Here is a 23680-nt window from a genome sequence, read left to right as displayed (position 1 = left end):
GTACCGCATGGGTTTGTGTGCACCACGTGTGTGCAGGAGCTGGCGGAGACCCGAAGGCATTGTATTTACAGGCTGCTATAAGCCTCCTGAAGCATGCTCTGGGAACCGAACCTGGCTCCTATGAAAGAGCAGTACCTGCTCTTAATCCTCGAGTCACCCACCTCTCTAGCCCTAAAAGGTGCCATCTTTATTTTTTTTTTTACAAGAGTTCAATCAGAGCTCTACTGAGACAAAGTCTTTGAACACAGTCTTTGCTGAATTAAGTTGGTATTAATGTGATATGGACCAACAGAATAAGAGAAGCATGAAGTACATTATAAGGTACTGTAGTAAAATGTCCACTTAGATAACTCAGCGTGGCAAGGCCCAGCAGGGTAACCAACCTGAGTGCCATCTCCAGAGCCCACAGGGTACACAGAGAGAGAGCTGTTTCCTCTCCCAAGTTATTCTCTGACTCTACTGGTGATCTGTGGCATACACACTCTCTTCCTAAATAGAGAAAGAAATATGTAGTAAGAACTCTCGGTTCGGCGGATGTATCAAAAGTAGAATAAAACTCAAGTGAAAGTTCTGAGACGCAGCTCCACAGGTGCTTGGATGCTCTGAGTGGCCAAGCTGCAGGCCAATGTGCTGTTAAAGCTCAGGGAGATTAAACAACGATACTTAGTGTTACATTGAAGTAATGAGCAAAGGCAGAGCAAGCTGTTCCAGAGGCAAACCACCAGAAGGGAAGGAAAACAGCAGGGGTCAAAGGTAAATAAGTAAGGAATAGAAAACCAAGACCAAGAAAGCAGAAAGTTACTTCCATGAAGTAATCAGTGCAACAAACTAGAGCAAGAGAAAGGAGAAAAAGGAGACAAAAGTACAGACACCACAGGGATGAAAAGGTTCCCCTTGAGAGTGGTCCAGATGTGCTGGGTTCCAATGCTGACTCAGCTACCTAGTAAGTCTGTGAAAACTTGTCAGTAAATGTCAGCAAGGATTGTAAGGTTTGTGCTGATTCTAGCAAATTCTTTGTTTGTTTGTTTGTTTTGTTTTTTCGAGACAGGGTTTCTCTGTGTGGTCATGGCTGTCCTGGAACTCACTCTGTAGACCAGGCTGGCCTCGAACTCAGAAATCCGCTTGCCTCTGCCTCCCAAGTGGATTCTAGCAAACTCTTATTCAGCCATGTCACATCTGGCTGAGCTCTTCCTTAGTTGTTATCACCACCACCACCATCATCATCATCATCATCAACAATTGCTGGATTTGCAGGGAGATGGTGGCACATGCCTTTAATCCCAGCACTTGGGAGCCATCTCCTAACAACCAATTAATTTAAAGGTAACACTGTTCTGCCAATCACAGTGTGCCTAATGGCAGCTGCCCTGAGGGCTGTACAAAAGTCACTGCAAGGGCTATGTGTGATCATTCTCTCCCTATATGCAGGGCGACCCCAGCATGCTGGATTAAATAAAATTTCTCTTGTTGTTTGCACCGATTCCCATCTCCGTGTGGTTCACTCAGGGAGTCTCCAGTAAGTTAAGACTCCCCAAGTCTTCCTCATGATCTTAGTAAAGATGACGCTGACTCCATACCTGAGTCCTCTCCTCTCTACCCTTCCAGGAAGCTGCACTGCAGACCTGTGGCTGCCGGGATGGGAAATTCTCCCAGTCGGTCCAATGAATACCCATTGAAGCCCTAGCACGGGCCAGGCCCCATGAGGATGTCTCCTCTAGGAAGCTTGAGTTCCCACAGAGGGTGAGGTCTTAGACCAAATCTCACTACACCAAAGAGCCCACCTTCAAGCGACCATGTTCACAAAAGGATGCTGGTGGTTGTGAACATAACCCTTCCCGTTGGCTTCCTGTGCCCATCAGCTTTCCATCGCTGTGACAAAATACCAGTGGCAGATCAGCTTAAAGGAGAAAAAATGCTTTTGATGGCTTGTCATTTCTGGCCTGTTGCCTTCAGGTCTGGCGTGAGGAAGAACAGTATTGTTGAACTGAACAGTGTGTTGGACAAAGTGTGTCACACCACAGAGGTGGAGAAGCAGCGCAAGGAAAGAAAGAGCCTGAGTCTATGCTCCAAGGGAACACCCCCTTTAATGACTTGATTCCCGTGCCTTGGCACCTCTCAAAGTGCTTACCACCCCCCAACTGCTTCCACTAAGCATCTGCCTGTAGCCTTTGCAGGTGTTTCAGATACAAACCATAATAAGAACATCCTAGTAAAAACTGATGCCCTCATCCTCAGACTCTCCCATGGCAGCAAAGGATCCTGGGAGATGTAGTGTATACCCTAGAAGTGACCATCCATTATCTCCTACACCAGCGGCTCTCAGCCTATGAGTCACAACCTCATTGGGAATGGCATTATCAGATATCCTGCTTATCGGATATTTAAATTACAGCTCGTGACAGTAGCAGAATTACAGTTATGAGGTAGCAATGGAATAATTTCATGATTGGGGGTGGACATAACATGAGGTCTCGGCATAGGAAGGTTGAGATCCACTGCCTGTACCGTGGTCAGAACCACTGACTTACTATAGTATAGTCAGAATTCAGTCACTGTCCAGATGGGGTGGGCAAATGGGCAGGGGGCTCTGTCTGTGTCACAGGATGAAGCCCTGTTTGGTGAGCTCACCGGAAGTATGGTCATAGGATCTTCTGTCAGGGACTAGGTGTGCCCGACTAAAACATGCCCTGGCGCATCGGTGGTGGCACGCAACTTTAATACTAGCACTCAGGAGGCAGAGGCAGGTGGGTGTCTGTGAGTTTGAGGCCAGCCTGGTCTACAGAGTACATTCCAGGACAGCGAGGGCTACACAAAGAAACCCTGGCTCAATCCAAAGAAAAAAACAATGTTTTTGACACTGTTATGTGGGCCAGCAAGATGGCTCAGCAAGCAAAGGGGCTTGCTGCCAAGTCTGATGACCTGAGTTCCGTTCCTTGGACTACACAATGGCAGGACAGAACGCACTCCCACAGGCTGTCGTCTGTCCTCCACACGGGAACCATGGTCCTCATATTGGCCCCTCAATAAATGAATCAATAACTGTGATTAAGATAACAGAACATCTTTGCTGCCCAGTTGGTAAAGCCCTTGCCTAGCTAGCATTCGCAAAGCCCTGGGTTCTGTCTCCAGCATCACATAACCTAAGCTGGTGGCGCACACCACGGAGGCACATCAGAAGCTCAAGGTCATCAACAGTCACTATACAGTGCTAGCCTAGGCTATAAGCTATAGAGCTAGCCTAGGCTATAAACAACAGAATGGTCCTTGTGGGGCTGAGAAGGGTCGGTGGTGTGGACAGTGTGCTGAGAGTGGACACTGTGTGCTTATTACATATGCTAAGCAAGCACTACACCAGCCCTTAAAAGGAGAAAGAAAGAAAGAAAGGAAGGAAGGAAGGAAGGAAGGAAGGAAGGAAGAAAGAAAGAAAAGAGAGAGAGAGAGAGAGAGAAAGAAAGAAAGAAAGAAAGAAAGAAAGAAAGAAAGAAAGAAAGAAAGAAAGAAAGAAAGAAAGAAAGAAAGAAAGAAAACTTCTTAATTTTTGAAGCAGGATCTCACTAAGTTGCCCTGACAAGCCTTGAACTTGTGACTCTCCTGCTTCAGTCTTTCGGGTATCTGGAGTACTAGGGCTGTTATCCTAGCAGTGGGAAGGCTGAGGCCTGAGGATTGATGCACATTTAAGGCCAATCTGGGCTGCACAGTCAGCTCCAGGCAAAGCCAGAGCTACACATCATAGAGGTGTAGATAGAGGTAGATAGATAGAAAGAGAGATAAAAGGTAACACAGGAGAGATAGATAAATGACAGATGACAGAAAGATTGGAGGTAGATGATAGATTAGATAGATGATAGATAGGTGATAGGTTAGATTTGATAGATTAGATAGGTTAGATGATTGATTGATTGATAGATAGACAGATAGATAGATAGACAGACAGACAGATAAGATAGACAGACAGACGGATAGACAGACTGCCCCCACCGCCCGGAGCTCCTGCTCAACTGGTTGCATCTGCAGCACAGACTGCAGAGCTTCCCTTCCCACTGCTATTTAGCAGCAGTTGTACTGACGTGGCCCGGTCACCTCGACCTCCCGGAGGGAGCTTCAGGCTGGGACTCTATTGCCAGGCCGACACACACAGCCCTTGACTGCTCGGTCTGTCGGTCGCATTAGCTGTGGGGTACTGTCAATGAGCACTTTCACAGAGTGCCTGCCTAAGCCTCTTTTGGTCTCCTCCCCCCAGAGAGAAAACAATAGGCGGAATTTTAATGGGGTGGGAATAATCGGGGACTCGGGGAATGAATGGAGGGGAATGAATGAATCACCACCCTAATTTGTGTCTTCTGAGGCAATAGGTGTGCAGTCTCCATTTCTCAGAGCTAGGGGAATGTCTGCCAAAATAAATTAACTTTCCCACGTCAGTGAGTCATTTGGCTCGCGTTTCAGCCTCGGAACTGAGAGAGAACGGGAGAGACCACAGGGTAGGGAGGGGTTGGACTGACTCAACGGGAAGGAAGGACGCAGCGTGTGCGCGCCTCTCTCTCTCTCTCTCTCTCTCTCTCTCTCTCTCTCTCTCTCTCTCCCCCTCTCTCCCCCTCTCTCCTTCTCTCCCTCCCTCCCTCCCTCCCTCTCCCTCTCCTCTCTTCCCCTCTTCCTCCCTTCTTTCTCTGCCTCTTTATGTCTATCTCTCTCCCTCCCTTCCTCTTTCCCTCCATGTGTGTCTCTGTCCGTCTCGCTGTCTCTCCCGCCCTCTCTCCCTCTCCCTTTCCAGTTCTTTAGAAGTGGTCGGGTCGTCGGAAGCTCCCCGCTCCGGACACACAAAATGTGGCAGGGCCAGGCTGAGGTCCCTGCACCCCTCTCTTCCATCCGGTGCTCTTGTCCCACGGGTGCCAGACTTCGGCTATTCCCACACAGCGGCGGCTGGGGAGCTTCAGGGCAGAACAGCAGAGATCAAAGCCAGAGCCAACAGGTCCTTAAGAAGAAAGTGCTGGGAGGAGCCGGCTGAGATGGACTTAATTACCTACTCCTGGGCTTGGGGTTTTATGAGCAGGTCTGCCTGTCTCCTAGAAACCGGACCAGAGGCAGTGAACCTAGCATAAAAGAAATTGATGTGAGACAGGAAAGGCAACTTTCTGACCTCCGAAATGACGATTTTCTAACAGGCCCACTCTCCCGCTCTAGCGTTCGCTAGCTCCCTATTGGCTAGCTCCCTAGTGTCTGTTTCAAAGATGTCCTTGTGAGTTTGGGCTTTGTAGCCTGGCCTGGTGCCGCTCGCTCGCCCGTAATCTTAGCACCCGGGAGGCAGAGGCAGGCAGATCTCCCAGCTCAAGACAGGCTCGCTTTACAGACTACGTTCCCCGGCAGTCAGGGCTACACAGACAAACCTTGTGTGTGTGTGTGGGGGGGGGGGGGGAGAACATGGGCTTTAGGAGTCTCAGAGACCTGGGTGGGGTTCGTGGCAGGGTAACTTGGGGAATTATCTTCAGTGAAACTGACTTGGTAAAATAGTGTAGGATTGTGCCTTATTGTTTTAGGAAAGGTAGCGGGAGCCATGATCCTTCATGTAGATTCCCCACATCCACGAGCACTGGCATCTCCTCCTGAATTCTTCCCCCCCCCCCCCCCAGACAGGGTTTCTCTGTGTAGCCCTGGCTCTCCTGGAACTCACTCTGTAGACCAGGCTGGCCTCGAACTCAGAAATCCACCTGCCTCTGCCTCCCAAGTGCTGGGACTAAATGCATGCGCCACCACCACCCAGCAAGAGGGGCTTTGAATCTACATTAAAAAAAAAAAAAAATACTTGTGTAGCAGAGAGGCAAGCGATTGAGCCAGGCCTGCGCAGGAGGGGAAGAGCTGGCTGGGACTCGGGTCGGGATTAATAAGGTTAATTTCACAGTACACCTCGTCATTTTGAATCAAGTGGTTCAGTTGAGGGGGGAGGAAGAAGGCATGTTGTTTTATTCTGGGGATAAATGAGAGATTAATTTTTAAGTCTTATTTAAATAACTCTCAAAGAGGCGCTAGAGATGAAATTGCTTTTAATTGGCCGGCTGCTCTCCAGTGCTTGGCTGCTCAAGTGCGCAGAATGAGATCTCTGTTGGTTTTAAACTTGAACTTGTCATCTTGCTGTCCTGGTTCCCGGCCCTCCGGGGGGACCTTCTGCCGGGCTGGGGACCCCATCACTTCCTGCTTCTAACCACCAGACCCAGGCAGCACTGGGACACACGCTGTTTGGGAAGGAACGGGTTCCTGCCTTTTATTTCTTTTATTATTTTTATTTTCCTTCTTCCACAGGCAGGAATGGCTATTTGTGTAGCGTGAAGGACAAGAACTGGAATCATATTCCGGCTCCTCCACCCCAACTTCCCAGTCATTGACCCCCAGGGCAAATCACTTAACATTCCTGAGTCTCAATGGCTGAGTCTGTGAAGAGGAGCCTCCACGGGCTGGGGTGTATGGCTCAATGGTTAGGGTGCTTGCCTGGCACCCACAAAGCTCTTGAGTTGCCAAAGCAACAACAACAATAACAACAAAAACAACAGGGACGGGCAGAGGCGTCTGAGGCTTACTATCAAAATTGTAGCCAATATTGTGCTAGAATGTTTAAGGCCTGGTCCTTGAAAGGAAACCTGATGAAGACCAAGTGTGGATTTCTACAGTGTAACTACTTCTCTAATTGCCAGGCTCCAACGATGATACAGTTGCCAAACATAGAGCTACACAGTGCCAGACTGAAATTTCTCCTCACAAGTCCAGGAGACACAAATAATCTCAGGAACCTGGGTAGCTAGAAAATGGAGCCCATTAAAAAAGTGAGACATTTGAAATATTGTTACCATTGGATGTGTGCCGCACGCGCGCGCGCGCGCACACACACACACACATACACACACAGAGTTTTTTGTTTTGTTTTTTGGTTTCGAGACCAACCTCTCTGTGTAACCCTTGCTGTGTTGCAACTCTCTGTAGACCAGGCTAGCTTCAAACTCACCTGTCGAGATCCACCTGCCTCTGACTCCCCAGTGTTGGGATTAAAGGCATGCACCACTGCACCCAGCTTGAGATATAATTTACAAAGGGCAGAGGTGTATTTCAGGGGCTCAGAACCTGTCTAGTATGTTCAAGGCCTTACATTCCAGACCCCCAAATAAACAAAAATGCCACGCAAATGAATTTCATTTTAAGTCTCTCTCTCTCTCTATTTTATTTTTTAAGCCATTAACTATGCTTCTTTGCTCCCACAAATCGGATGCCCCATGGGGACATGGGGACCAGGTTAGGGGAAGGGACACGCTGCAGCCAACTGTGTACAGACGTCAAAACTCTGCAGCTTGGATTGAAACCTAGGTGCCAAGCCTACTTCTCATGACTGCTTCTGTCTCAGGCTTCCCGGTACTCATCCAGGGAGAACCCATCTGTCATCTGTGGGTTTTGGACAGGGCTGACTGAGAGGACATGGAGAGAACTTCCAGCTGCCCCTGCACACAGTAGGGCATCAACTCAATAAATGATGGTGACTTCATGACTAGAGACTGACTGTGCTCCTGTGAATCAGACGAGGCTCAAGGCCACACCCAAGGAATCCAAGTGGGCTACAGAAGAGCAGTAAAACTGGGGAGGGATTTCGGGAGTCAGAAAATGTAACTCTCAAAAACGGAAAGGGGAGAAAGAAGGAAGGAAGGAAGAAAGGAAGGGAAGGAAAGAAAGAAAGAAGGAAAGAAAGAAAGAAAGAAAGAAAGAAAGAAAGAAAGAAAGAAAGAAAGAGAAAGGAAGAAAGAGAAAGGAAGGAAAGAAAGGGAAAGGAAGAAAGAGAAAGGAAGGAAGAAAGAGGTAGGGAAGGGAGGAAAGGAAGGAAGGAGAGAAAGAAAGAAAGAAAGAAAGAAAGAAAGAAAGAAAGAAAGAAAGAAAGAAAGAGGAAGGGGGAAGGAAGGAAGAAAGGGAATGTAAGGGAAGGAAGGAAAAGAAGGAAGGAAGGAAAGAAAGACAGACTGAGAGGGAGGGAGGGGAAAGAGGGAGGGAAGAGCCAAGTAGGCCATTGGAAACAAATGCTCCTCTGGGCTCGAGATCAAAAGGCTAGGCTGGGCTGGTGGCACACATCTTTAATGTCCCCAGCACTCAGGAGGCAGAAGCAGGAGGATATCTCTGAGTTGGAAGCCATCCTATTGACATAGTGACTTCCATGTAGAGGGTTCTATGTAGAGAGTCCCTGTCTGGTGTGAGAGAGGGAGAAGGTTGGGGTTATAGTTTAACATAGTTTGGGAAGTGACAGAAACTTTAGGGATGGGGCTTGGTTGGAGGACATGCCTGCGTCACTGGCAGCTTTGACCTCCTAGGTCCTTCTGCTTCTCAGCCTCTATGAGCTAAGTGGCTCCACCCCACCATATAGTCTTGCCCCGATGAGCTGCCTCACATAGGGACCCCAGAGAGTAGAGCCACGCCGCCAGCCACATGGCTGTAAACACTCCCTCCCTAGATGTTGTCTCATGTGTTTCGCCATAGCTACACAAAAGCTCCCTATTTTCATAACTCTTCCCTGGTGAGCTAACTGGGGGGTAGCATCTTGCCTTTGCTGTATGGTGTTATGCCTTCTCCTTTCTTCCCTTGTTTTGATTTTCCCATCTGTAAAATGGGACCATCTTTTGACGGAGTGTATCTTCCTTCCTTTCTTTCTTTCTTTCTTTCTTTCTTTCTTTCTTTCTTTCTTTCTTTCTTTCTTTCTTTGCTTGTTTGTTTGCGGGGGGGGGGGGGGGGTTGGATTTGGCTTTTAGATACAGGGTTTCTCTGTATAGCCCTGGCTGTCCTGGAACTCACTCTGTAGACCAGGCTGGCCTTGAACTCAGAAATCCGCCTGCCTCTGCCTCCCAAGTGCTGGGATTACAGGCGTGTGCCACCACCACCTGGCTAGAGTGTATGTTTCTGATGGCTGCTTTGACAAATGGCTCCCTACAGTCCTTGGGGAGGGGTGCTTCTTACTTCTCTTGGAATCGGGGTGCTGCCTCAGAGTGTCTATGAAATCCCTGCCTTTGGTTAAGGGCACCTTTCTTGGATGGAAATTTGGAACTGAATTCAGTGTGATCTCTTCTTCATTTTCGCCCTATTGACAAATAAGCTCTCCCGTCACAGAAGCAAACCCAGCCCCAGCCCCACAGCCGGTCCCGGCTTCTCCCTCTGACCCACTCAGAGGACCCGCCTCTCCTGTAGACTGGGAAGAGCCGCTCCAGAGAGCAGCCACTTCCTCCACACAGCTAGCTGGTCACTTTATCTGTTCGCCGAGCAGCACGAGGCAGGGGAGGACACACGCATGCACCCCATCCTTCTGCAGCCTTCTTGGATAACGCACACTGCATAGCAGGCTGGTTAGGGGGCTCTGTGCCGGTCTCGCCTCATCTCTATAGTCATCCTGCAAGGCCACTGTCCCGGTCCGTGAGTCAGGCTCCATTCCCTGGCCAGGCAAGGTGGTTTATGCTTATTCTCCCGGCACTCGGGAGGCTGAGCCAGGAGAATTGGTGAATTTAAAAGGCCAGCCTGGGCTGTGCATACTTAGCAAGGTCCTTTCTCAAAAGCTACCACCCAGGAGAGACATCCCCTGGAGTTCTTGACCCTGAATCTAGACAGAGTGGGAGTGGCTCTTCCATCCCTCCTTGTTTGAAAGGCGGGGTCAGACGTGGGAGGGGTTTCCTAAAAGGAAGGGGCGGGGCTTTAAGGGACCCCCCCCCCCTTCTTCTGGTCCTCTTGCTACGAAGTAGAAAGCGGAAGTTTTAGGGTGTGAACCCATGTTCCAGGTGTCTCTGTACACAGAGTTAATATGCAGGGTGTGCTTCTGCGCGTGTGTGGCTGTGTGGCAGTGCAGGGCTCAGGGAAGTGGTGGCTGTGTGTATGTGAGAGAGAGTGAGTAAAGGTGGGTGTGCTGTGGAGAGGGGGTGGGGTGTGAGAGGGAAGGGGTGGTCTGCGGTGAGCGAGTCTGGGGTATGTAGGGGTTTGTGATGTGCGTACATGTGTATGTGGGGGTAAGGGCGAGCGAGTCTGGTATGAGTGTGTGTGAGAGGGGGTGGAGAAAGGTAGGGGTGAGTGAGTGTGGGGTGTGTTGGGGTGTGATGTGTGAGAGAGGGGTTGTGTGTGGGGGTGAGTATGTGTGCGGGGGTTGTAGTGGGGCCAGAGGCCAACACTCCTGGAGCTGAGCTTAGAGGGTCGAGCCCTCCCAAGCATCCTCCTCTTATCCCTCCTCCCCTCCACCCTATCCTCCTCCCTTGGCCCTCGGATTCCCAGAGGATTCCGTTAACAGCTGGAACAAATGAAAAGGGGAAAGCTGGGCGGGGCCAGGCGGGGTCAGAGGGGCTGCGCGGGGCGCTGGGCCCTGCCTTCCCGGGTTCCTGGATGCTAAGGATTACAGCCTGGGCTGCCGCTATTTAATCAGCTGGTAGCAATTTAACCATTACACCCCAGTGAGAGAATCTAAGACATTTCCTACAGCCTGGGAAGGAGAGGACTCAGAAGGGAGGAATGCGGGGGTGGGGGTGGGGGGTACGACCGACGGGACACAGTACAGCTTTATTAAAGAGGAAAAAAAAACGAGAAAGGGGCTAATTCCGTCTTATGCCATAAAGATGGGGCAGGATGAGAGGTCCAACGTGGGGTGTTGGGGACCTTGAGGGGGCAGTGAGGGAGTCAATAGAGCCACTTAGATGTGGGGATTTGGGGCGGGGGGGGGGGGGATTTTGTTTCCTGCATCAAGGGGGTGGTCCGGAGTCCGTGAGGGAAGTCTGCTTTGTGTAATCCCTGACACAGCCTCCCTGAAATAGGGCCCAGCAGTGCAGCTATGCAAGGGACCCCTCGTCGTGGGCTACCGGCTGATAGGTGCTTAGAAAATGAGCCCGCCCGTCCGCGGCTGTCTTCTGTAAGAAGTGGCTTCCTCTGTCTCTTTTCTGCTTCGGGCGTGGGGGTGGGGGGGCTTAACCCTGCCACCAGCTGCTGCCTTGGAGCCCAAAGCAGGCGGCAACAGTGGGGAGCCCTGTGGAAGGCCAGCCTGGAAGAAGAAAGCAAGGGTGGTCTCTGGGTTCCAGGCTGGCACCGCAGGCTGTCCCTGGGCTTGCTGATGTCCCTGAGCAAGCTGCTAAGTGTCTCTGAACTTAGGCTCCTTGTCTGGCTCACTTGGGCTGCTGGAACTTTTTCTGCTCAGGGCCAAATGGTAAATATGCTTCTGAGTCACTGTCCCCACGGCAACCATTCAACTTTGTCCCAGAAACAGGGGCTATAGAGAAATGAATAGGCATTGCTCCCACTAATAAAACTTTATTTACAGAAACAGTTAGGTGTTTCCTGGGCTGTAGCATGCTTGGTTCTGATCTAGTAAACATAAAACAACAGCGTACATCTCCTCCTGCAGCCCCAGTGGCTTGTGGGTACCATATCTCCAGGGTCTGAAACACATCTTCAGGTGACTGTCAGCCAGGAATAAGGCAGCAAAGATTCTCCCGCTCAACAAACTCTCTCCACCCATTGCTGGTCATTCGGTCACATGCTGGGAGATTCTAAAGCAAGTCCGAGTCTCCATCCATTTTCTATGGCTGTCACAGAAGACAGGAGGCAGGGGCATTTAGAAAGAACAAAGGTTTACTCCGCTCACAGTTATGGAGTTAGAGGTCCAGGATCAGAGGGTTGTATCTACAGAGGATCTTATGCTATAGAAGGGTGGCAGAAGGACAGACAGATGCATACAGAGAACATATGACAAGGGCTTTCACTTCACAGCTCCTCACTCACAAACCACACATATGCTTATACACACACATACAAAAACACAATCATACACTTACACTCTCTCACATACTCACACACACTCTACACCCTACTTTTTTTTATATCAGTTTTGAGATTGAACTTGAGTCCTGATACTTTGGGAGCAAGCACCACACTGTCTGAGCCATCTCCCTGGCGTACTCACACCGTAAGGACACATCTACCAATATCGTTACATTGGGACCTAAATTTCCACATGAAGTGTGTGTGTGTGTGTGTGTGTGTGTGTCAAACCCTAGCTAAAATACTCAGCAAACAGCTTCAGGGGTGGGAGGTAATCTGGGGAATTGAGCTTGGCAGGATGAATATGAATTTTCCAAAAGGAGGACATGGGGAGGAGGAGAGAAAAAAGAGGAAGAAACAGGACTGCCACTCAAGACACTGGTGGGAGGGACTACTTGCTGAGACAGGCAGGAGTCAAAGACACCCTTGAGGCTGACTTTCATATTTAGGTTGGAGAGCAAGGAACCACTTAGAAAGGGAACAGTTGCCCTTACTGCTGGTTGGTGGCTACTGAGCCATCTCCGCAGACACCCTTAATCTCGGGACACAGAGCCTGGCTACCCCTCCCCCTCCCTGGCCCCCTCCTCTGCCCAGACACGGAACAGTAGCTCTGTAGTTCATGCTGCTCCAGATGTAGTTCCATCTCCCAGATGAGAAAACTGAGCCTCGGGAAGATTGGAGCAACCCCCTCAGACTCAGAACAGGAGTCTAAGAAGAGGAGACTTGGGAAGCAGAGCCTGCCCTGAGGCACGTGGGCACAGAGGGAACAGTCCGAGAATCAGCCCAGCCTGTGGGAAGGAAGCTTACCATCTTGGTAGGAAGACCAACAAAACTATCATCAAGTGAAGCTAGACTTAGCCTATTTTCTGATGTTGTAACTGAATGCCACAGGCTGGGTATTTATGAAGCATGGAAGTTTACTTGCCTGGTGTATCTGGAGGCTGGGAAGTCTAAGTCAGCACACAGTGGGAGCCTTAGGCTATGTCCTAACGTGGAGAAAGCCTTCTCATTCTCCCCCCTCCTTCCTTCCTTCCCATACCTCCTCCTCTCTTTTCCTCTTTCTTCTTCTCTCCTCCCCTCCTCCCTCTCTTCTCCTCTGTCCCACTATTGATTTTCTAATCTAATCATGAAGCTAAAAAGCTTTGTGAAGCCTCTGCCTCCTCCCTCCTCTTCTTCCCTCCTCTTCCCCCCTCCCTCCTCCTTCCTCCTCCCTCCTCCTCTTCTTCCCTTCTCCTTCTTCCTCATCCTCTTCCTTCTCATCCTCCTCTTCCAAGACAGGCTTTCACAACGTAGCCCAGGCTAGCCCCAAACTCACACGCATCCTTTTCCAGCCTCCAGAGTGCAGGGATTACAGGTATGCGCTAGCAAGTCACTTTCTCTTCTACATATAAAGCCACTCGTGCGATCACAAGGCCCACCCTTGTTACCTCCTCTAATCCTAGTGACTCCACAAAGGCCTCACCTTTGGACACTGTATTATCACTGTGGGATTGCCTCTCCACAGTGTAAATAGAGGGGCTGTGTCAAACAGCTGCACAGTTAAGACTCGCCCCGTCAAGGGTGTTCAGCCTTCTGCCTCTGGGACAGGGTGCTGTTATCTACAGATGTGTAGGGTCACAGTCACAGCTATCATGGGACATATGCTCCCTGAGGGTTAGAGGTTGGACACACGGCCTGAGTGTTGTGAAGGGAAGGCTCAACACCCTCTGGCCTGCCTCCACTGAGGCCTCCTTTTCTCCACAGGGAGCTACGTATGGATAGAGTCACCCCCCTGTTGTTTGTGAGAGTCCCTGTCAACTTTTCAAAGTGAGTTTCATGAAGTCCCCTTAGGGCACAGTGTACTAAAATTAAAGCATTAGTTAAAATACATAAAACACAGAACAGTAAAAGCACCAGGAACGCCTGAAATAGCATAATAAAACATATCATTATGGCAGATTAGGGGGAAAATAGTTCCCGCATTATGCCCCGAAGGTTGGCAAACTGAGGCTTCATCAATATGTCAAGAAATGTACACACACGCACACGCACGGGTATTTATACATCAGCTCTGGGAAGGGAGGGAAACGGCTGAGGCTGGAGATTCGGCGCCTTGAATCCTGCACAGGACTCCTCCGTCTACGCTACTCCATTTGCCTGGAGGAGGGCTAGAGATCGGGGACCGCCCACAGCTTTTCCATCCCCAGTCCTGCTGCACAGTAGCAGACCAGGGAACCGGCTAGACATCTCCCCGCATTGTGTGGTTCCCTCTCTGTCCCCCGCAATGTGTCATTTCCTGCTGTCGAGAAGTTCACTGTCTGTTTTGCCAAACAGGGGCAGGTGGGAGTTCTTAGGACTGAGACAGGAGCCCGTTTTTACCCCCCTGCAACTATTGGGATCAGCGGGCACACTTATGGGAAGGCTTTGTTTGAGAAAGGGGTTTTTAGGAGGGTGACTGGGAGCCAGGCAGTGGTGGCGCACGCCTTTAATCCCAGCACTTGGGAGGCAGAGGCAGGCAGATTTCTGAATTCGAGGCCAGCCTGGTCTACAAAGTTCCAGGACAGCCAGGGCTACACAGAGAAACCCTGTCTTGAAAACAAAACAAAACAAAAACAAATACAAAAGAAGTACCTGGGAAAACAGGTAATATCCGTAAGGGAGTGTCTACACTACGCTTAACACGGGCCCAAAGGCTGGGACCTACCACACCCATCTCTCTTTACTTCAGGTCTGTGGACATGACACAGTGTGGCCAGCTGTCTCAGGCTGCTGTGCCCCTCACCCCCAATCATGAGGGACCGAACCCCCAGATGGTGAGCCCCCACAGCCTCTTCCTTCAGTTCTTTTGTTCAGGATTTTTTCAAGATAACAAGAAATATGGCTTTTTATAGTTGCATCCAGCTGCCTTGTAGGATAGTCTTAAGTCAAAAACCGAAGAACGTTAATCAAATAAACAGACTCAAGCCACAATTGCTTCTGAGCCACGTTTTATCCACGTGAGGGGGAAAAAAAAGAGTCTTGTGTGACTCTGGTTATGGACATCAGTGGAAAGGCACGTGTCACTGTGTCAACAAAGTCGGTGAATATGAGGGTCTCCTGATCATTAGCAGATACGAAAGCTGCCCCTGGGTTGATTTTTCTGGCAGGCCTTAACAACTGCTTTTCCAATGTGTGTGCATACATGTGTGTGTGTGTGTGTGTCTGTCTGTCTGTCTGTCTGTCCCTCGCACACATGCACACCCTTGGCATCTGTTTTATTTAACTGACAGACACCTGCTTTCCATAGTAGGGCTGGGGTAAGTGAAACACTGTGTCCGGATTTACTCTTTCAATTGTTGGGGTGAGGGTTAAATACCTTTCTAGTGTGCTAAGAGCTCTTTGTGAGGTAAATAAACAGGGCTTGAGCTGCGACCTCTCGATTCCCCTCCGGTCACAGCCACTGGCCTCTCCTGCCTGGCTCTCCACTCTGGCCCTCTCCTCCTAATCATTAGCGTTACTTATGATAACGTTTTACACTCAGAGGTCAGCTTTTCTTTCCCACTGTTCTGGTCTTGCTTAATAAGTAGCTTTCGAATCTACATAATGAAGGATTTGCCCTTTTCCGGTTTCTGCAGCCGCTCCTCTTTGCTCCCGGCCTTTGGTTTAAGCACACGTGCCAATTCACATACGTTTTAACGGCACGCGTACATGCATATGCCCCCACACCCCTAAGGCTTAAAGACAAACGACACCACTTAAAGTCTTTCTCAGCCTCCCCCCTGTTCAATGATTATTTTTGAATCAAAGTCTCCTTGTGTCGCCCAGTCTAACCCGTTTGCTTGCTTGCTTGTTTGTTTGTTTCTGTTTATTTGGTTTTTCAAGACAGGGTCTCCCTACATAGCCCTGGCTGCCCTGGAACTCACTATGTAGACCCGGCTGGCCTTGAACTCACAAAGATCTGCCTGCCTGTCTCTATCAAGTACCGAGATTAAAGGCATGAGATTAAAGGCATGCCCCACCATGGCTAGCATCCAAGCTAATCTTAAATTTGAAGTTCTGCCAGCCTCAGCCTGCTAAGTGCTGGGATTATAGGCTCTATTTAGAAATTGCCCCTTGGATTGATAAGCACTTAAAAGCCACGTCACTTACCCCCCCTCCGCCCCGCCCTGCCCTCCTTCCACTGAGCACTTAAAATCCATTTCAGGCTAGGCATGGTGGCTTATACCTGTAACTCCAGCAGCTGAGAGCTGGAGCAAGAAGATCAGGAAATCAGGGCTAGCCTCAGCTACGCAAAAACTTCTAGGCCAACTTGACCTCCATGAGACCTTGTCCCAAAACAAAACAAACAAAAATCAAAAACAAAACAAACCAAACGAATGCCCCAGGATTCTTTCAGTGATTCTCTCAGCAGAGGAAGGGGAACAGTATCACCCCTGGTCCCTATCCCAGCTGCCGATGCTTGGACAGCCCCGCCCCGCCCCGCCCACACACCTAGAGACAGAGGTCCACCTTCCAGATCTTTCTAGCTACAATGAGAGGGGAGAAGAGCATTTCTTCTGCTGGCAGCTGGAAACTGTTTGAGGCATCCACCACCCAGCATCCCCCAATATATTTGGAGGCAACCACGGCTCCGTGGGGGAGGGGAAGCAAGTGTCCTTAAAAGAATGCCAGGGACCGAAATTATATGCCTTCTCCTGGAGGCTCCAACAGCCGCCTTCGAAGTGTGTGTGTGTGTGTGTGTGTGTGGTGTGTGTGTGTGTGTTTAGGGGAGGAGGGGTTGCCCATGTATAATTCAAGAAGCTCGTGGGCTACAAACTGCTAACTCAGTTGGATTTTCCTCCCCCTGTGGGAGCTTTGTCTTGAGCCACGATTGTTTAAGGTTTCAGTGTAGCTTATGTGGCCCGGGATGGCTTTGACCCCTTGTTAGGCTCCGCCTCCCTGAGGAGCCTGCGGGGAGGAGCTGCCTGGCAGTCCAAGTAGCTCTGGCGAATACACAAAATTCTCCCCCTCCCTCTCTCCTTTTCAACAATACAGAAGTAGGAAGCCGGGAGCACCTGCTCTGTGGGAGGACATTGGAGATCTGGAGGAGGGTGACTGGTGTCTTAGGTTCTGAGGCCATCTCACCACCTGAGGGGTGGGGGTGACCACTGTCATTCTTAATCCCCACACACCCTACAGATGACCTCAGATACAAAGCACCAGGTCTTACTGACAGCACTCGCTGGCTGTGTGACATTGCTGGATCTCTCTGGGACTTCTTTTCATTACCGAAGAGTGTCTGTAGCTATGAACATTTAAGGGGTTGTGCAGAAATGACCATCTGGGATGCTTGGACCCACCTGCCTCTGTTCATAGCAAACTAATCCTGAAGCTTGAGGTTCACTGGAGCTTGCAGGAATGGAAGCTGTTGGGTGTGTGGAGATAGTCCAGTGGGTAACAGACCTTGTTCTGTGATCATAAGGACCTGAGTTCAAACCCCCAGAGCCCGTGTAAAAAACTGCATGGCTGTGTCTGCCTGTAACCCCAGCGTGGGACAGAGCCCAGTGAGAGGCAGACCCCAAGGATGGGAGTGAGCTGGCCTTGTCAAAACAGTAGTTCCTGCATCACTGGGAGAGTGTCTCTGCGTGATAAGCAGACAGTGATAGAGGAAGGCACCAAAGTCCTGCAGGGTACACATGCCTGCACATTCATGTGCAAGGACAAAACACAACGCATGCGCACAGCACACACACATGCACACACACAGGTACATTTTGACATTGCAAGTATCTTTATGTGGAAATTCAGCCCACTGAAGCAAAGTTAACTCAAGACCTGCAAAGTGGATCCCTTGAGCTGGGTTCTTGAAGCCTCCAGCACTCCGCTCTCTGCAGCTGGAGACATGACCCTGGTGTGGACCTGGAGAGAGTTATGGGGTAGTCAGGGTCATACTTCTGAGAAGCCCAAGGTCCTTTTCTCTTCTTTTCTTTCCTTTTCTTTTCTTTTTCCCTTTCTTTCTTTCTTTCTTTCTTTCTTTCTTTCTTTCTTTCTTTCTTTCTTTCTTTCTTTCTTTCTTTCTTTTTTGGTTTTTTGAGACAGGATTTCTCTGTATAGCTCTGGCTGTCCTGGAACTCACTCTGTAGACAAGTTTGGCCTCGAACTCAGAAATCCACCTGCCTCTGCCTTCCAAAAGGTTCTTTTCAGAAGCTGGGTGAACTTCAGATTGAGTCACATTTATGAACCACATTTATCCCAAGGGGAAGGGAGAATGGCTCTGCCTAGGCTGGGGTCAAGGGCACAGGTAGACCTCCGGACTAAGCGCCTCTTTCCTAGAGTCTTGTCAGATGTGCAAACCTCGTCTGCCAAGGCCTCCTCTCCTGCCTCGTCCCTCTCTTCTTCTTCCTTTTTCTCCCTTTCTCTCTGTTTCCTTCTTCCTCCTCCTCCCCCTCCTCCTCCCTCTTCCCTCTCATCTTCCCCCTCCTCCCATTCTTCCTTTTCCTCCTCTTCTTCCTTTTTTCTCCTTCTCTCTCTGTTTCCTTTTCTCCTCCTCCTCTCTCTTCCTCCTCCCCTTCTTCCTTCTCCTCCTCCCTCCTCGTCTTCCCCTTCTTCCTCCTCCTCCCCCTCCTATTGTAGAGACAGAGCTGAAGGGTTCGGCATATTGGCATATTGGCTTCTACCACTAAGTGTTCTGCCAATGAGTTACACCGCTGTCCCCAGTGTTGGTGTTCGAGGCTGGCTCTATCAACCCAAACTGACCTCAAATTGGAAATCCTCCTGCTTCAGCCTCTTCTGCTCCATGTGTACACCGCCATATTCTTCTATAACTTGGTCCAAAAGTATTTTAAGTGAGAAATGAGATGTTCCCAATCACAGATGAGAAGCAGGAGTCATGTGTAATAATGATGATGATGATGATAAAATGGAATGTTTTCACGTGTGTGTCCCTGTAGTCAGACACACCTGAAGTCCCAGCTACTGAGGCAGGAGGATCACTTGAATACAGGAGTTCAAGGCCAGTCAAGCAGCAATGTGAGACTCCCTACCTTAAGCTAAATATGAACAAACTGTACCTGGTGAGAGAACTCTTCATAAAGTCCTTGCTGTGTGAGCAGGAGGACCTGAGTTTGATCCCCAGCCTCAGCACGGGTGTGTCGGCCATCGTGACACATGCCTTTAATCCCAGCACTTGGGAGGCAGTGTCAGGAGGCTCTCTGTGAGTTCGAGACCAGCCTGGTGTGCATAGTGAGTTCCAAGCCATCTTAGGTAGTGAGACCCTGCCTTAAAATCAACCACAAAACCCGGTGGAGGTGGGATTCATGGTAGTTCCAGCACTGGGGGTCTCCGGGACTTACTGTCCCAACAAATCTGGCTGAATATGTGAGTTCTAAATCCAGTCAGAGACTATGTATCCAAAACAAACAAACTAACTAACAAGCAAAAAACCCCAAGGCCTCTGGTCTCCACAGGAACAAGGATGCACATATGCTCACCCTTACCCTGTGTGAACATGTACCACACACACACTCACACACTCTAACACATTCACACACACACACACACACACACACACACACACACGAGTGAATGAATGAATGAATGAGTGAATGAATAATTTACTCAGCTCAGATCTTTTCAGTGATCTCGCTCCTTGTCACATTGTAGTTAGGGATGCGAGTGCGGCCCACGTAAGGCCCCTGCCTGCCCCACAGGCGGTCATGCAATAAAGCGCTGCACTGTGATGTGGAGACTGGGGGAAGACACTCGTTAAACTGTCTCACGTGGCCCGTGGAGGAATGTGTCCCACATTCAGAACCCCATCGGTGGCTTGTGGGTTCCTGGGCAGGACGGCACTGGAGAAAGTCAGACCCAGCGAGTGGCCAGACAAAGGCGGGGCTCAGGACTGAGAGATACACTTGGACAAGGGGGTTGGTCAGGGGGTTATTTCAAGGCCAAGTTAACTCACAGGGCTGGAGGGACAATTACCTTCTGGTCTGTCTCCATGTCTCCTTAATGTCTTCCACACTTCCTTCCCGCCAGGGTAAACCGTTTACTGTCTGCCCGCCCATCTCCTAGGCCTGGGGTTTCTAAAGCTGTCTGTATTCCCTACAGAAGAGAGATGGGCAGCTAATGACTTCATCAGTAAGTTAACTCTGCCGCTCCTCTGAGACGCAGGGGGCATCTGCTTCCTGTACTGTCCCCGCTGAGCCACCGTATCCCCTGAGATGGACAGGGTGAGCTTGAGTGCGGAGCTCCAAGCTGAGTTACAGGTCCTCAACCAGTTAATTAACTTCCTGCTCTCTTGACTTCTATGTTCCCTTTAGCCCTCGGACACTGTCAGCCTCCATGCTTGCCCATCCCCACTGATCCCTTACTCCTGGTGCTCCCGGTGCCTTGGTGCTCCCTCAGCCTTGGTTCTCCCTTAGCCCCTGTGCTCCTTCATCCCTGACCTCCCAGGGAATTCCTTCAGCCACCATGTTCCCTCAGCCCCAGTGCTCCCTTGGCCCCAGTGTTCCCTTAGCTCCCATGTTCCCTTGGCACAAGTGCTCCCTCATTCCTAGTGCTCCCTCATCTCCAGTGCTTCCTCAGACCCCATGTTCCCTTGGCATTAGTGCTCCCTCAGCCCTTGCACATCATATGCCAGGCATTACTGCTGTGAGCAAATTTCCTCACAGTTGGTGGGGCAAGCAGCCTTCTTGCTTTCAGTGGAGAAGCCACCCTGTCAAGCGTTCTCACCCCTCAGATCTGAAAGCTGCCCCTGGCCCAGAGGTACCCTCCCTGTGTGTCCACATCCCTCCCTTAGTTTGTCTTTTTGTCTCGTTGCCTTGGCTTGTGTGGTACTCAGCCCGTGTGATCTATCCTGACAACTTTCTTTCTTTCCAGCTCTGGCTTCTCTGGGTAAATGCTAACTTTTGGAAAAACAGAAAGTTGGATTCTTGTTTAGAAGGAAGCAAGTGAGGAGTGGCCTGCTATGGGGGTGGGGCTCTTCTTTCTTTCTTTTTTTTTTTTTTTTTTTTTTTTTTGGTTTTTCGAGACAGGGTTTCTCTGTATAGCCCTGGCTGTCCTGGAACTCACTCTGTAGACCAGGCTGGCCTCGAACTCAGAAATTCACCTGCCTCTGCCTCCCAAGTGCTGGGATTAAAGGCATGTGCCACCACCGCCCAGCAAGAAGCCTCTTTTGTGAAGGGTGATGCTTACCCTTGCAGGGGAGGAAGAAGCTAGCCCGGAAGGCTGTCAGGTCAGCACAAACAGGCCAAAAGAAAGCTTGGACCCAGGCAGCTGCGATGTTTAGCACATTTCATGATATTAAGCCCTGGTGTGGCAGACGGCACTTCTGTGTACAAGAAGGAACATAGGCTTTGAAGATCTTACAGGATCGGGGTCTTGATCTTGCACCTCACTCAGTTTTGCCCTCTGTAAAATGGGCAGCTTTTGGCACTGTCTCAGGGGTTGTGTGAGGGGAGGTGGAAACACTAGCCCATGCTATGTCATACATACTGTTGAGAGGTATATGGTGAACCCCACAAATTCTGGCTTCCTCCTCTGCACTCCTGTGAGTATAGCACAACATCTAGGGGAACCAAGTTTGCCTAACAGTTGCTCCAGGAAGTCGGGGGCGGGAGGGGTCTGGCAGGGCCTGGAGCCCAGTTGGGGTTGCAGAACAGGTTGGTGGCTCCCCATACCATGTGGAGCCGGAATCTGACCTAGAATAGAAACGGCCTGCACGGGCTGGCTGGGAGCCCCTTCCTGGAGTGCTGAGAGGCCAGCGTGGCCTGCTGGCTGGGCAGGTGCTTGTAGCCCATAGTGACACAAAAACAGAGCTCCTTCCGATGAGCAGCCCATCCCCCAGTGATGGCCTTCCTCTCCTGTCCCTCCATTGTCCAGAGAACCTAAAGGAGACCCTGCTTCTTCCACAGTGGGCTGTCAGGGAGAGGCTGGTGGCCACTGTTTTTTGAGCATGTATTAGACACCAGACATTGCATAAAACCTCCACCAGGTTCCAAGACAGAGGAACTGCCACTCTCCCCTGTTACGGATGGGGTAACTGAGGCTCAGACAGGGGACGTTAATTATGTTCATCTAACCCCAGTCTCTTTGACTTGGTTCCCACACCGTGCTTGCTTACTTCCAGGGAGACCCTATCTGTTCTGCTTGCCACAAACAACCATAGAGTAAGAAGCAGCAGGAACCAGTGGTGTGTCACACATGGTGGGGGCAGGGACTAGATGGAGAAGGAGCGGGGGAGGCTGGTCAATCCCAGAATCCATACTGAGACTAAGATTTGGTCTGATGCTGGACACACAGTTGAAGACCCCATTATGGTCTTGACAGAAACCCGGCTAAGCTGGCTCCCTTCGAAATGGAGATTACACTTAATAGGGTAACCAAAACGTTCTGGGCCATGACTTTCAGATCCAAGTGTATCCGGGTACACAAGAGTCTCTGGAAATCCAGCCCCGTCCTTTGGCTTTTCTTGGTGTCTCATTATTGATCGTCATCTTGATGTGGACAAAGACGACAGTCACCATTAGCACCATAGCTGATTCTCACCTAATAGGAGAAGAAAGTTTGGGATGACGCTCATCAGGTTCTAGCGCTGATTTGTCCCTGGACCGCTGTGTGTGTGTGGCTGTGCAGCCCTGACAATGTTTGTTGTGTAGCTAGAACATAGCACACACATCAGCCAGGACTCACTGGTCTCTTGCTGAAAAGGAGGGTCAGATGACTCTTCAGGGAGGAGTGACTGAGTAACATCCTGGAGGGATGTGTGCTGTTGACATGGGACTTGGGGAAAGCCCTGGTGGTTTTTAGGAAGCAAAGCAGTTTTTTATAAATCACATGGAGACAGGGAGCCGTGATGCACGCTTTTAATCCCAGTTCCCAGAAGACAGAAGTGGCTTGAGCTCTGTGAGTTTCAGGCCAGCCAGGGCTTCATAGTGAGACTCTGTCTCAAAACAAACAAACAAAAACAAAAAACAACAGAAACATAACAAAAACCCCTAAAATCTTTAAAACTCACACGGGTTGAATCATAGAGGCTGGGTCTGCCTGGGCTTCCCCTAAACTGAAGAAGCTGCAAAGTCCCCATGGGTCATGTGGCATTCACAGCTTCCCCTGCGGTCGCTTCAGTTTCCAACCTTGGCTGATTGTCAGGGACAGCAGAGCCACCAAACGACACCCCCACCGCCGTCTCCCAGCCCCTTCACCCGCCCTCTGTACACGTGAACACATTTCCCCTTCACAAGACAGGAAACGCAGGAAACCAAAAAGCTTTTCAAATAACTCGCCTGCAGCACTTCAGGCTGGGCCATTGTGACGTCAGGCTGACAATCAGCCAATGCCTGGGTGGTTCCGTCTCCCTAATCTGCATATCCGTTCTCATTGGCTCACGTTTCTCGCCCTCCTTAGTGTGGTGGGGTTTTTTGGGTTTTGTTTTGTTGTTTTCTGAGTCCCCCTCATCCCCCATTCAAGGGCTTACAACATCCGAGACCTCCAGGTCAGCTAGGTTTAAGGATAGCCATGGTGGTGTGGCTTCCCTGTGGGTCTTCAGTGAAGCCAGGCACAGAAGAGTCCAAACCTGGTAGCCAGAGAGCTGGAGGCTCGACCCAGAGTCTCACCACCTCTCTCCAAAAGGCATCCAATGACCTAACAGTATGGACATGTGCCTGTGCCTGTCCATAGACCCTGCAAGCTTTAGTCACATCTGGGCCAAGATCAAGAAGGTAAAGTGAGTGTCCCAGAGGTTCTGCCAAAAGAGGACTACTGTTGAAAAATTCTGATTTTGCCTAGACACGGTGGCATACTTTAATCCCAGCACTCTGGAGACAGAGGCAACAGATCCTTGTGAGTTCTGAGATTAAGAGGTCCACATAGCTCGAGGCCAGCCAGAGGTATACAGTGAAATAAATAAATTAATAATAAACACTGGAAGAAAGGCCAGATTCTGCCT

The sequence above is a fragment of the Apodemus sylvaticus genome, chromosome 22 (assembly GCF_947179515.1).
Source record: "Apodemus sylvaticus chromosome 22, mApoSyl1.1, whole genome shotgun sequence".
NCBI lineage: Eukaryota > Metazoa > Chordata > Mammalia > Rodentia > Muridae > Apodemus > Apodemus sylvaticus.
This window is presented reverse-complemented; position numbering follows the sequence as displayed.